This window comes from Bos taurus, chromosome 4 (genome assembly GCF_002263795.3).
Source record: "Bos taurus isolate L1 Dominette 01449 registration number 42190680 breed Hereford chromosome 4, ARS-UCD2.0, whole genome shotgun sequence".
NCBI lineage: Eukaryota > Metazoa > Chordata > Mammalia > Artiodactyla > Bovidae > Bos > Bos taurus.
This window is the reverse complement of record NC_037331.1, coordinates 99324329-99339362: the sequence shown is the minus strand read 5'-3', so window position 1 is coordinate 99339362 and position 15034 is coordinate 99324329. Positions and strand designations below refer to the sequence as shown.

Sequence of the window (15034 nt, the reverse complement as noted above, 5' to 3'; positions counted from 1 at the left end):
TTGCAGCAACACGGATGCAACTTAAGAGATGATACTAAGTGAAATAAGTCAGAAAGAGCAGGACAAATACCATATGATATCATTTACGTATGGAATGTAGAATATGGCACGAATGAATCTATCTACAGAGCAGAGGTAGACTCACAGACATAGAGACCTATGGTTGTGGGTGGCAGCAAGGAGGGAGAGGGATGGATTGGAAGTTTGTGGTTGGTAGATACAAACTATAAAAAACAGAAAACAAAAAAGAGTTTCCCCTCCTAAACACTCTCATAACATCTTATAAACACTTTCACGGTACTCATCACCAGTTATAATAATCTATAAGAAATTATATTTATATATTGTATTTATTTAAATGTCTGATTATTTCATCTGTCTCCTCCACTAGGTACCATGTTCTATGAGGACAGAGACAATGTTTTGCTGTACCATACCACCAACACCACCAACACCTCCTAGTACAATACTCAAAGGCAGAAAACATTTATTGAGTGAATAGATTGTATATGCTATACCAAGGAATCAATCATTGTGTGTGCTTAGTCACTCAGTTGTGTTTGGCTCTTTGTGACCCTATGGACTGTAGCCTGCCAGGGCTCCTCTGTCCATGGAATTTTCCAGGCAAGAGTACTAGAGTAGGTTGCCATTTCCTCCTCCAGGGGATCTTCCTAACCCAAGGATTGAACCCACATCTCTTGGGTGTCTTGTATTAGCAGGAGGATTCTTTACCACTGAGCTACCTAGGAAGTCCTAAGGAATCATTGGGCAGTGAGGTAATATAATTTAATGTTAATTAATTTTTAAAATGATATGAAAAAAAATATGTTGGATGTCTATATGGGCATTCATGGATGTCTATATGGGCATCCATGGATGTCTATATGAAATTATACATACAAACATACACACATACATATATGAAAAACTGGTAAAATACTGTAAAAGGAGCATTGGCATGGGAGGGTTGTGACTCTGTCACTAATTAGTTGGTGACCTAGTAAATGTCACTTTAATCTCCAGGAATAAATGACTTTCAGTAGGTATGGTATTGCCCCCCTAGTACTGAATACTTCTGGAGGTACTATTGACTTTTAGAGGATAGGGGCCAGGTAAGCTAGTCAATGAGTGAAAGTTCCTCAGTCCCATCTGACTCTTCAAGATCCCATAAACTATACAAGTCCATGGAATTCTCCAGGCCAGTATATTGGAGTCGGTAGCCATTCCCCTCTCCAAGGGATCTTCCCAATCCAGGGATCGAACCCAGGTCTCCCACATTGCAGGCAGATTCTTTACCAGCTGAGCCACCAGGGAAGCCCAAGACTTCCTGCAAAACATGGGAATCTTCCTTACATGAAAATTTTTTGTGTGTCCTTCATATCTTTTAAATGTCCTCAGTATAGGCGAAAAACCCGTGTGTGTGTGTGTGTGTATATATATATATATATATATATATGAACAACTATTTTGCATATGAACACAAGGGTTTGTTTTTTTTTTTTTTGCTTTTTAAAAAATTTATCTTTTAAATGGAGGAAAATTACTTTACAGTGTTGCATTGGTTTCTGTCATACAACAATGAAAATCAGCCATAATTATACATATATCACTTTCCTCTTGAGTCTCCCTCTCTTCCCCACATCCCACCCTTCTAGTTCCTCACAGAGCACCAGACTGGGCTACCTGTGTTACTGAGCAACTTCTCACCGACACTGTTTCTAATTATTATACAATTCTAACAGAGAATGCTTTGGGACTGCATCTACAGTGGACGCTGAGGACAGATTAGCATTGTCACCAGAGGTGGCCACATCACCATACTTGTGTCAGTTGGTAATTGGAGCTTTCACATTCCTGGAGATTTACAGGAGCCAACAAATGATGATTTGATTATATTTTCTAGACTAGTTATGTCTGAGCATTTACATACTGAACTACAAATCACTTTTTTGTACTTTTTATATTATATATAGGACATTATTTTGATTTAAAACAAAATCATGTATGTAAATGAAATTTATAAATTATCCCTGAATTTCATTTTAGGCTAATACAAGAGACACTGTGAAGACACTGCTCTTAAAAAAAGGTATGTAGGATAAGGTGATGGATTAAATGATGATTAAAGATTTTTTCTGGAAGTCTTATAGTGGTGGTTCTAATCTTTAATAAGGTTAAGGATTCTTTTTATTTTGGTCTTTGCATTACTTGGCTTATATTTCACCATATAATTGGTGATTAAAAAAACAAACACACATTAAAAAAAAACACGCCTCCTCTACTGAACGTTATTACCTAAAGGTGGTGAAGCCAAATGATTTTCCCAATTTTGCTTGCTAGATAATAATCCCATGATTCTACAATTTCAAATTTTGGGGAAATTGTGAGTTTATTACATATTTTAGGTATTCACCAAATAATTGTGTCTAGGCTTGACAGTGAAGAAACTGAAACACAAATAACTAATGTATTTTTGAAAAATGAAAAAGCTGCTCACTACGGGCTTAGGTTCACAGATTTAAAACTGCAACCTCTCCCTATTCCCCTTCTGTTTTTTTTCATCAGTTACAATGCACTATGCATTTTAATCATACGTTGCTTCCTCTCCCTTTTCTCTCACCCTAACACACACACTGGAATAGATACAGGAATTCCTAGAATAGAAACGGAGAATGCTATCTATTTTGCTCACCGTCGCCTCCCCATGTATAGAACAGTGCCGGGCACACAGGAGGAGCCCATGAGTATCCGTTGTATGAATGGGTGAGGAATACACGCAATAAGCAGAAACGACTGCGTGGAGCGCCACTTCCATCAGAATTCTAGGAGGACTGTGGGCGGGACCAGTAAATTGACTGATTTTTGAGATTGAGGATTCCTCAGCGCTCGTAGAAATTGCGAGTGCATTCTTATATTCCTTGGCATGTACTGATGTGTGAAGGGTTTGTGAACTCCGCGCGCAGAGCTGTGCAGGCTGGAAACCGAACTAACACTAATATGCAAAGTCCGCATAATGTTCTCAAATTGACCTCATCAGAAACACATTTTTGTAAGTGAGTGGGTCTGCCGTTCTCTTGTACTTCTGTACAGGACAATTTAGGATTACCTCTTCAGTGGAGATTAATGGTGAGGATGGGAAGAAGGGTGGTGGCTCCAAAAAGCGCAAACAGGGGAAACGAGATAACTCTCACTTTTCGAAAAACGAACGCTAATTCAGTATCTCATTCCCACCCTAGATCAAATCCCGCGCTCCTCCTACCCCCGCATCTGCCTCTACCCCGCCCTCTCTGATACCTATAGTGGGCGGAGCAGAGAAAAGACTTTCTCGGCTCCCCTCAAATTGGTTATGCCCGCCCCGAGTTTTGGTTTCCCATATTTGAGCAAACACTGAGGAAACGGAACCGCTAACGTAGGCCGCCGACCAAATGACAGCGGAGCAGCACACACGAGGGCCGAGAAGGAAGCAAAACACGAAAAAAAGGCAATAGTGTAGCAGCCACGTGAGGCAGGCGATGCCAGCCACCCTCCGAGTGAGAACTTCAACTCCCGGCTTGCAGCTGGGCGGTTGCCCTCCCAGAACTACAACTCCCAGGGTGCTGCGGGAGCGGCCACCCGCCGCTCCTCCCGCCCCTCCCCCGCCCCTCCCGGCCGGATCGGCGTGCGCCTGCGCACGGGAGGCCGGAGGAGTCTTACCCTAATGTAAGATGGTGGCCCGTCTGGCTGTGGAACCCACCGAAAGCTGAGAGTCTCTCTCTCAGCCGTAAAGGTCGGACTCACTGAAGCAATCAGACCCGGTTCTGAAGAGTTTTTTTCCCCGACACTCGTTCAGTGGTCTCTCGTGAGGACGCGGCAGCGCGTGGAGTCGGCTAAGGGAAAAGCGAGGCAAGGCAGGCGGGTGAGTCTATGCGGGGCTGGGCTTTAGGGGAAACCCAGGGCTGACCGGCTACGAGAGAGCGGAGGCTTCGCTGGGACTGTGCAGGCCGCACCCCCCTTTCTCCCCACCCCCCCCCGCCTCATCTTCACCCTCCTCCTTCTCGATCTTCCTCCTCCTCCTCTTCCTCCCTCTCCCCTCTACGCCACAGCAGTTACCACCAGGAAAAGGGAGCGGGGCAGAAGGCAGCGCGGCGGCGAGCGCCGGCTGCTTCGAAAATCTCTTCAATTGGGCAGCTGAGGCGGCTGCTCGTCTTCAGCGCTTTCCTCTACATTTTTGTAGGAGCAGCAATCTTAAGTCTCAGGACTCCTTGTTTTCCCAGCCCCCTTGCCCCTCTCTGACGTCCTTTCCCAGTGGACCCCGTCTCCCAGGACCAAAGCCATCACTCCCACTCTGACCGGTGCCGCTGCTGCTGCTCATTAATCCTACTGCTCGTTGCCCACTCGTCCTGCTGCTTGGTTGTTTTTTTTTTTTGCTACCACTCTGGAGTTAGCCTTTGCCCCCCTCTGTTGCTTGCAGTCAGCCCCTCAGCCTGTCTTGCTACCCTGGAGCTTCCGATTTGCTGTCTTTCCTTTAACCACATCTGTCATTTAAAAGCTGCCCCTTAACTATCTCGATTGTGCCGCTGCTCGTTCTAACCCACCTGTTTCACAGCTTTCTTGGGTATTGTCCTTTCCTTCCCTCTTTCCTAACTGATTCTTTCAGCATACTCTTCCAGAAAAAAAAAAAAAAAGAAAGAAAGAAAGAAAGGGACGCCCCGTGTTGGCCCCTGAAAAGTCAAGGAAGTTGGGAAGTGAATGAAGTGAGGTAGGATACTATTAAACATTTTGAGTGAAGATCGTTTATCAAGGCTACTCCGGAGAGGAGCGTCTTCGTTTTGCTCCCAGTGATCAATTTGTGGAGTATTTGCTCTGTTGGGACGTGGTTTTGTTTTGTTTTTCTTTTTTCATTTTGGACCGGTTTCTCCATGCTACCAAACGTTCTTCTGAATTGCATCTCCCCAGGACACTTAGTATGGGCTTTGATGATACCAACAAATATTAGCCTAGGCGTTTAAAAATAAGATAAATCTGACACACAATCAAATTCATCTGTGAGCTTCACGAGCAAATATAAGTGGTATTTTGATTATATGCAGGTTATATGTGGGTTAGGGATTCCTTCCAAATTGAGAATTGATTATTGACTCAGTGTTACTGATGTTCAGCTTAATTGATGACATTTTATTTATAGTTTGAGTGGAAATTTCCTCTCTGGCTAATACCAGATTGACTTAATATTTTTGGATTTGGTAAGTTCTTTCTTTTAACATTTCTAGAATGGTAGGTATCAGAATACATTATCTTCTTTTGAAAACCATTAGGTATATAAGCAAAAGAAAAATCGGTTTTTTTCTAGAACGAAATCCCTCATTTTTTTTCATAGGAAAAAATGGGGCTGGGAAAAGAAATGACAAAGCTGTGCACATAAATGCATTTGGTAACACTCACTGTCATTATTGTTTACATTAAGAAACAGAAAGCTAGAAGCCAAGGGTGGCTTATGATGTCTGTTTTGGTGAAAGCAAAATTAAAATGTCCTGAGTAATGGCATAAAGTGAAGAAGGAGCTTTTGCTATAATCAGACTACTGTAAAGTAAAGAACTACCAGAAAACCAGACAGGATTACATAGATTAGATACATACATCTCAAATTTAAACATGAATAATACATTGTATTCATAAGATATATATAAAAATGTTAAAAGTCATAGTAGCAATCTCATGCAGCAATATACCTCTTACTTGCAAAAGTAATAATACCTCAAATGTAAATATAAATACATACAGCTGGCCTTTAAATCACTTTTGGAGATTACTGCATTAATTGTTGATTTTTACAGATTTTATCTGTAGTACTTGAGGAATCTTATATTTGACATTACTTTCACTTGATTGTGATAAATGGTCTGTTTCATCAAATGTAAACCAAGGTTAGGAAAAGATACTTATAAAGCTTTGTTTTTCCTTTCAGCCAGTTAAGCCACAATTTGGGGAAACTGAATTAATCCCTACTCTTTTGAGATTTAGAAGCAATTCATGTAGCAAACCTTGGGTTGAGTTATAACCTGAGCTTTTTTTTTTTTTTTTTTTACAAGTATTACTTTTAGTTTATATTAGTAGGAAAATATTTAATACAATTGATCTTCAACTCTAAGCAAAAAATACATTTCATTTTTCTTTGTAATACACTGGTGGAGAAGCTTTCTACTATGAACAATCTGAATGGGTTTAGAAACCTTTGGCAGTCATGCTTTGCTGAATTGTAAGCTGTGTATTCTAGGAGAGGACAGTCTGGCAGAAGAAGGTAAATGATTTTAATATATCTTTTCTTTTGTAAAGCTATTTTGCTTCAATAAAAAATGTTCTCAAGTAGTTTTCTCCACTCTATACTTTTTTTACCTGCAGTCATCAAATTCTTATTTTCAGCACTGTGAAGTCAAAATGAATTCACTTTGGGATCTTTAACACATCTGAAGAAGATAAGTGCTTTGATATTTTGATAGGAAATAGAGAGCTGAGATTTCAAAATATTTTTGTATGGTTTATTGCAGCTTCCTAATTTTATGGGTTTTTTGTTGGGAGGGGGAGATAGTTTGAAATACTTTCTGCTGGGTTCAGTAGTTGAATTCTTCAATTAATAGATTATTTCTAAAGGAGGGTTTTTGAATGTGAATTACTTAAGGTAAACTTGTTATAAAATTTGTTTATATAAAGTTCTGTAGACAAACCTTTTATGAGGGATAAGACTATAACCACATGGCAAAGTGCAGAAAAATTGTTTTGTAATGCCCTTCAACTTCAGTCTGAATGGAGCACTAGTGATAACTTGCAGTTTATTACTTTGTAAAAGAAAGAGAGCATTGCTTAAGGATGAGCATCTTGCATTAGGGGAGGTTTATTTTTAAGATGATGTTTTATATATATATATTAAGTTAATGAAAAAATACCTTCTCAGTTTAAGCACTATGATTTTAGAAATCTTCCCTTTCTCTCCTTCACTACTCCTGTCTTAAGGTTAAGCCACACTGTTGATGAAAACATTTTTTTTTCTTTTTGGTGCCTGCAAATAGCACTTGATTGAATCTGTTTCAACTCAGTGTTACTATTTTTATATACCATTCAAGTGAAGTAGAAAGTTTTAATTTGTAAAAACTTAAACATTTGCTGAAAATTCAGTTAGTTTTTTGTCATTAGATATACTACTGTCTTCTGACTTTTTGTGAAGGAAGTTACATTCATCTCAGCTGGTTCTAAAGAAAAACAGTAGGGAAATAGGTTATAGAGATTTTTGGTGCTCTAGAAATAGTATAACTAGAATGTACTACATACTTTTCTCAAAGGATTTCTTAATCTAAGTGAAACTTGTAAATGGTTTTCATCCCACTGGAGTAGCATGTATTGGATAAAATTTGTTAACACATTTTGAGATTAAAAAAAATCTGTGTTTAACTCAGATATTAGGAAAAATGTGCAAATGGCCCATTCTTTGTGGTAATACCCATGATATTTTAAAAAGTAATGTTTTTTCTCAAAAGTCAAGAGTATACAAATGATAAAGATGGGCATTATTTACTCAGTGATGTGATGAAAAAAGATAAGTGGGACCTTTAATCCTATATTTAGTGGTTTTATGAAAATGTTTTTGATATTTATGTGGTCTTCTTTATTAGAAAAGATTGTGTGGTAAATGTCAACTTTTTCAGGTGTAATAATATTAATTCAATAGGTTTTGTCTCATTTCTTTTTCATAGCATGATTCTTGTATTTTTTTAATGAGAAAGTAGTTTATAGAAGAGAAAATTTCAACACTCTTTTGGCCCCTTAGATTAGCTTTCCTATCTAGCAGTTTTTCTTTTACTGGAAGAGGGAAATTACATGCTACTAAAAAGAAGATCATTACCTTTACTTGCTAGGAAAATGAAACTTTAAAGATAGGGCAAGTACAAGGCAATTTAAATATGTTTATTTTTCTTCTAAGAAGTTTATTTGTGAGTATGGTTTCATTCTTTCTAAACTCTGTTTATATAAGAAAGTTGTCTTGTTTTAAGCTTTAATTGTATTGGGTGATGGACAGATGATGTATTGCTATTAGGATAAAGCTTGCTGTTTATTTGTTGTGTAGTTGCTCAATCGTGTCAGACTTTGCAACCCATGGACTGCAGCACACCAGGCTTCCCTGTCCTTCACCATCTCCTGGAGTTTCCTTAAACTCATGTCCATTGAGTCAGTGACGCCATCCAGCCATCTCATCCTCTGTCCCGCCCCTCTCCTCCTGCCCTCAATCTTTCCCAGCATCAGGGTATATGAGATATCTGTTCACAGTCACTGGGTTTTTAGTTATGGTATCTAAAACCTACCCTCTTGAATATTTAGAGAAATTGTGGAGAAGGGGAAATCAAAATAATCAGATTAGTGTGTATATATGCCTAAAACTAGTTGGGAGAAAAAAAAGTTAAGGCAAAGAAGCAGTGTAATGAGAATAAAATGTCAACATTTAAAGATAGTAGGTGTTTGTATTACTGCTTTTAAAAAGAGTTAGTTAATGATGATGTAGAGAAATGGTGGTTGAATTTTGATAAGTAGCTGTAGACTGAACTACCAAAGGGGTGGAGCATTCCTTAGTAGTAGCAAACAGATGCATTAAGGCAAATATCTGAAATTTCTTAAACATAATTTTCAGTTCTCAGAATAAAGAGGAAGTGCTTATTTTTCTGATTATTTAATACTCTACTAAGTCAGTCTCTGTTAAGAGCAATAGTGTCTTCAGATTGTAAATTTCTTGAAGTAGCGTTGACTGATTTGGCTTATTGAATGTTGATTGTAGCAGCCTTTTTTTTTTTTTGCCTTTTGTATTTTGCTTTTTTTTTTAAAAACAGCTGATTTTCAGCTGTTGTTTGGGTGGGTCCTTTTGTGAATGCTGTAATTGAATGAGAATTTGAAATATAAACAGTATTGCTTTTGGTAGTAGATTAATTTTTCTTTTGATGATTATCGTTCCATTTAGATTGTTTTTTTTCCTTTAATTTTTAAATTAATTCTTAGTTGAGAATTAGAATCATACAAGTTCCCTGCCAAGTTAGATCTTTCCAGAATTTTTTTCTTACTTTAAATAGGGACCTGGGTATTTGTTGGGTAAAGAAAAGTGGTATTCTATGCCTTGGTTTTGTCATTTAAAATCAACTCTAGACTTATTAGTGTTAAAAATAAAAAAACTTATTGTGGAAAATTTAAACAGAAGTAGACAGAAGTCTCTGACACAGACAGAAATGTCTGTGTCAACTTCAAAGATCAACTCGTAGTCAACCTGAGTTCACCTGGTACCTTCACTTAGTTTATTCCTTGTCCCCCTACTCATTGACCTGGATTATTTTGAAGCAAATCCTCATCTTCACAATTATTTCATATGAGCTAAAAATCTTTTGACATAAAAATCCTTGTTTTTTTTTTTAAGCAAGATTATTCAGTCAATCTGTCAAATAGCCTTTAAGTATTTATTACAGATGTGCTTCTTGGGAAACGGTTCAGCCTCTTCTGAGAGTTTATTATCTGGTTGGGTGTACTTCCATAATTATTAACTAGCGCTAACCAAAACATAATAGATCTAATGCTTTGATTCATAGGTCTGAGTCCAGTATGTTAGTGTAGAGATATTTAGAAGTAGGGCTTCTTGAGAAAGTAGGACTTGAATAAAGAATACGTACTGTCTGTATAGGCAGAGCGTCTTCAGAAGGAGAACATTCCATACATTCCGTGTGGAGCATGGAAGCAGGAGCAGACACGTTGAAGGGGACCAGCATGATGTGAGAGAGAGAGGAGTCTGATCTCAGTGGAATAAGGTGCTAATTTCTGAGAATGGTGTCAGAGAAATTAGTATGCTAGAGTCAGGCTAGATTATGAGGTGTATTCAGTGTCAGGTTGAATCTGATGTGCTAAATAGTAAGGAGCCAGTAGGTTGGTTGGGGCAGGAGATGACATAGTGAAAGTACTTTCTAGAAAGATCCCTCCTTCAGTAGTGTGCAGTGTATTGTGGGGTGGACAGTTGAGTGAGAAAAATTAATGAGTAGACTATGGAGGTAAGGCACCATCTGAGAGATGTTGGTGTGACATCTCATAGATTCCATCTTCTCTTCAGTCCTTTACATCCAGAAATGACAACAAGGTTTTGGAGAGTAGAGAACTGAAGAAATGTAGTCTCTTTGTCTTTGATAGTAAACTGCAGTTTGTTATCCAAGCCCACCTTTTGGAAAGGAAGTGATGGCATGATTTCTCAAAATAACAATCTCAAAAAATTTCAGCAGAAAATAACCACCAGTGTTTTCAAATAATTTTAGTTATGTGTTCACTGAGAAATAAGAGTTTAGAAAATAAAATCTTTATTACATGATGATGAGATGGAACATATTTCATCTGTAAAATAGTAATTGATGCCTTATCTGCTTAAATGTGTATGAGTTCAGGATTACTAGGAAATGTATGTTTGAACAGCTTGTAACCAGTATATATTATTGGGTGTCTTTAAAGTTTAATAGTGACCTGATGAAAGCAGAAGGAATGGCATAAAATTCTGATGAATAGACACTAATATTGTCAACCCCAAGCTCCTGTAAGGATGAATAAGGATAGGTCAGCAGGCCAAAGAAGAATGTAGGGCCATTATTAAGTGAAAGTTTATTCTTTGATTTATTTTGATTATACTTTGTTTTGCAGAGGTATTCTAAACATATCTGGTTAAACAACAGGCTTATTTGGAATTTTTTTTTTAAGTTTTGAGACCCTGGAAGTTATTCTTTTCTTTGTTTTGGTTTGTTTACTCTTCATTAAACCAACTTTCTTCATCTATTGTGTATTTCTGGAGAGCATGCTTGCTTTGTTTTGTGAAGGAAAATTTCATTTTGTATCTTAAAGCAACGGGGGAAAAGTAGATTTCTTGTTCTGGCTTTGTAAATAGTAGATGGTTTTCATTTCTTCTCTTTCTGATTCCCTCAATATGACACTTAGTCCCTTTTTACAACATTTAGCATGTAGATCTCAAGAATTATCACAATTGAGTCTGAAAATATGTCAAGCTTGGGGTGCTTACAGCTACAAAATGACTTATCAATCATTTTCTTTCCTATTATTAATATAAAAGATCTACCATAATGCCATGAATATTTTGGGAAATTATAATAAGAATAAAGATAATAACATAATATAGTGCTTTGTTGGGAAATATGTGTTTTTCATTGATGTTCCTTCCATTCTGTACCTCCTTAATCCTGGTAATGTGACAGAGCTATTTCTGACATTTTTCCCCTTCTTTATTTAGCGGGTTATGTGTGCTGTCTAATATGGTCACTAGAATAAAAGCTGTTGCTTTCTCCTTTGGTATATTTTAACAGAGCCTTTCATATTTTAATTTTGGATTTAAGATTGAATTGAAATCGCCTTTGTGCAGAAGAATCTTGAGGATTATGCTTCTTTCTCATTCCCAGTGTACATGGAAAGGAAGTAAATTATCAAATATGCAGTATAGGAGAGCCTTAGTATTTGAGAATATTTTCAGTGGTGGCTGCCAATCTATTCTTTTCCTCCAGGAACTTTTAATTTAATGCCTTGAGTATGGAGCCACGATGAAGGGGTGGTAGTGAAGTGAAAGTCACTCAGTTGTGTCCAACTCTTTGTGACCCATGGACTATATAGTCCATGGAATTCTCCAGGCCAGAATACTGGAGTGGGTAGTTGTTCCCTTCTCCAGGGGATCTTTCAAACCCAGGTCTCTCGTGCTGCAGGTAGATTCTTTACCAGCTGAGCCACCAGGGAAAGGAATACTCGAGTTGGTGGTCTGTCCCTTCTCCAGGTGATCTTCCCGACCCAGAAATCCAATGGGGGTCTCCTGCCTTGCAGGCGGATTCTTTACCAGCTGAGTTACCAGGGAAGCCCCGAGGGGTTGATAGGGAGGGGAGCAAATGGTTCCATTCTCCAAAAGGCTCTCCCAGATTTTAACAACTTGAATTAATGTCAAATTATTAGTATTTTGCATAGCTTTATTCATATAAATCTTGGAAAAGGGCCCTTTTTGTGTGAGTGGCTTTGGGAGTGTCTTGAGTTGCTACGAGGGCAGGTGCATTGCAAACCTAGGAAAAGGGAAGATAGGCAGAAAATACAACGAAAGTCTTCAAATTCTAATAACGGCCACAGTGCATTTTTGCCTCAGGCATTGATGGTACTGGCTCCTTTGCTGCCTTTGGCTACGTACTTTAGGTTTTCTAAGTTAGGCTACTAGTTGGGAAGGCTACAAACTTTAGCATTTTCTAAATCAGATTAGCTTCCTTCTCCAGGCTTCGGCATTTTAATCTCTCTAGCTCAGAACCTGACAATTGTGTCTTTAATCTGCCAGGAAGAAGGGGGAAATGGGAAAGAGGAGAAAGTGATATGTATGATACTCCTCATCTGTTCCTAAGTTGGCATAAGATTATTCTAAGATTATTTTATACAAGAACCTCTTCCTTTCATTTTTAATTGTATGTAATTAGTTATAAAATAGCTTCATAAATTTCCTAAATGAATCCTTAGAAATATTGTAAAATGTGCTTTGTCCATAGAGTTGGTGATATGTTGCAGGGTATGGATATAAGTTAGGTGCTTAGTGGTACTTCTTTAGGAATGTCTTGCTTCTATTAAAATCTTTTTTGTTATACTAGACCTAGTATAAATGTGAGTTTTGCTTCTAGAAAGTAAAGCTAGTGGTCTTTGTTTGTTTAAGGTAGTTACCTTCCCTGCACTGTATTCTAATCTGTTTGATCCGAATGAAAACAAGTATGACAATAAAATACTTTAATAGCCATGCTAATAAAATACCATTTGTTAGTCATATGTCCCTATCAGTTCAGTTCAGTTGCTCAGTCCTGTCCAACTCTTCACGACCCCATGAATCGCAGCATACCAGGCCTCCCTGTCCATCATCAACTCCCGGAGTTTACTCAAACTCATGTCCATCGAGTTGGTGATGCCATCCAGCCATCTCATTCTCTGTCATCCCCTTCTCCTCCTGCCCCAATCCCTCCCAATATCAGAGTCTTTTCCAATGAGTCAGCTCTTTCCATGAGGTGGCCAAAGTACTGGAGTTTCAGCTTTAGCATCAGTCCTTCCATTGAACACACAGGACTGATCTCCTTTAGGATGAACTGGTTGGACCTCCTTGCAGTCCAAGGGACTCTCAAGAGTCTTCTCCAACACCACAGTTCAAAAGCATCAATTCTTAGGCACTCAGCTATCTTCACAGCCCAACTCTCACATCCATACATGACCACTGGAAAAACCATAGCCTTGACTAGACGGACATTTGCTGGCAAAGTAATGTCTCTGCTTTTGAATATGCTGTCTAGGTTGGTCATAACTTGCCTTCCAAGGAGTAAGCGTCTTTTAGTTTCATGGCTGCAGTCACCATCTACAGTGATTTTGGAGCTCAAAAAAATAAAGTCAGCCACTGTTTCCACTATTTCCCCATCTATTTCCCATGAAGTGATGGAAGCAGATGCTATGATCTTCGTTTTCTGAATGTTGAGCTTTAAGCCAACTTTTTCACTCTCCTCTTTCACTTTCTTCAAGAGGCTTTTGCTTCCTCTTCACTTTCTGCCTTAAGGGTGGTGTCATCTGCATATCTGAGGTTATTGATATTTCTCCTGTCAATCTTGATTCCAGCTTGTGCTTCTTCCAGCCCAGTGTTTCTCATGATGTATTCTGCATATAAGTTAAATAAGCAGGGTGACAGTATACAGCCTTGACGTATTCCTTTTTCTATTTGGAACCAGTCTGTTGTTCCATGTCTACTTCTAACTATTGCTTCCTGACCTGCATATAGGTTTCTCAAGAGGCAGGTCAGGTGGTCACTGGTATTCCCATCTCTTTCAGAATTTTCCACAGTTTATTGTGATCTACACAGTCACAGGCTTTGGCATAGTCAATAAAGCAGAAACAGATTTTTTTTCTCTGGAACTCTCTTGCTTTTTTGATGATCCAGTTGATGTTGGCAATTTGATCTCTGGTTCCTCTGCCTTTTCTAAATCCAGCTTGAACATCTGGAAGTTCATGGTTCATGTATTGCTGAAGCCTGGCTTGGAGAATTTTGAGCATTACTTTACTAGCGTGTGAGATGAGTGCAATTGTGCGGTAGTTTGAGCATTCTTTGGCATTGCCTTTCTTTGGGATTGGAATGAAAACTGACCTTTTCCAGTCCTGTGGCCACTGCCGAGTTTTCCAAATTTGCTGGCATATTGAGTGCAGCACTTTCACAGCATCATCTTTCAGGATTTGGAATAGCTCAACTGGAATTCCATCACTTCCAGCTCAACTGGAATTCCATCACTTCCACCAGCTTTGTTCGTAGTGATGCTTTCTAAGGCCCACTTCACATTCCAGGATGTCTGGCTCTAGGTGAGTGATTACACCATCATGATTATCTAGGTTGTGAAGCTCTTTTTTGTACAGTTCTGTGTATTCTTGCCACTTCTTGATATCTTCTGCTTCTGTTAGGTCCATACCATTTCTGTCCTTTATCAAGCCCATCTTTGCATGAAATGTTCCCTTGGTATCTCTAATTTTCTTGAAGAGATCTCTAGTCTTTCCTATTCTGTTGTTTTCCTCTGTTTCTTTGCATTGATTGCTGAGGAAGGCTTTCTTATCTCTCTTTGCTGTTCTTTGGAACTCTGCATTCAGTTGCTTATATCTTTCCTTTTCTCCTCTGCTTTTCTCTTCTTTTCACAGCTATTTTTAAGGCCTCCTCAGACAGCCATTTTGCTTTTTTGCATTTCTTTTTCAAGGGGATGGTCTTGATCCCTGTCTCCTGTACAATGTCACGAACCTCTGTCCATAGTTCATCAGGTACTCTATCAGATCTAGTCCCTTAAATCTATTTCTCCCTTCTACTGTATAATCATAAGGGATTTGATTTAGGTCATACCTGAATGGTACCCTATATGTATATATAAATATATAAAAATTATTTTGTCATGCCTAGCAAATATTTTCAGCAGCTTTGGAGAACTTTGAATAACATATGATGTGTTTGTGTTTACAGATT

At 38.5% G+C, this 15034-nt stretch overlaps 1 protein-coding gene across 10 annotated transcripts in view; it reads left to right on the top strand.

The window, feature by feature from the left end:
• Nucleotides 1-2877: 2877 nt before the first annotated feature.
• Nucleotides 2878-15034, top strand: part of CNOT4 (CCR4-NOT transcription complex subunit 4) — a 153299-nt gene continuing 141142 nt past the window's right edge. For 7 of the 10 annotated variants that reach the window (XM_005205772.5, XM_005205770.5, XM_005205769.5 and 4 more), the window contains exon 1: nt 3692-3895. The gene's annotated coding sequence lies outside the window, so the exon portion shown is untranslated. 10 annotated transcript variants of the gene reach the window in all.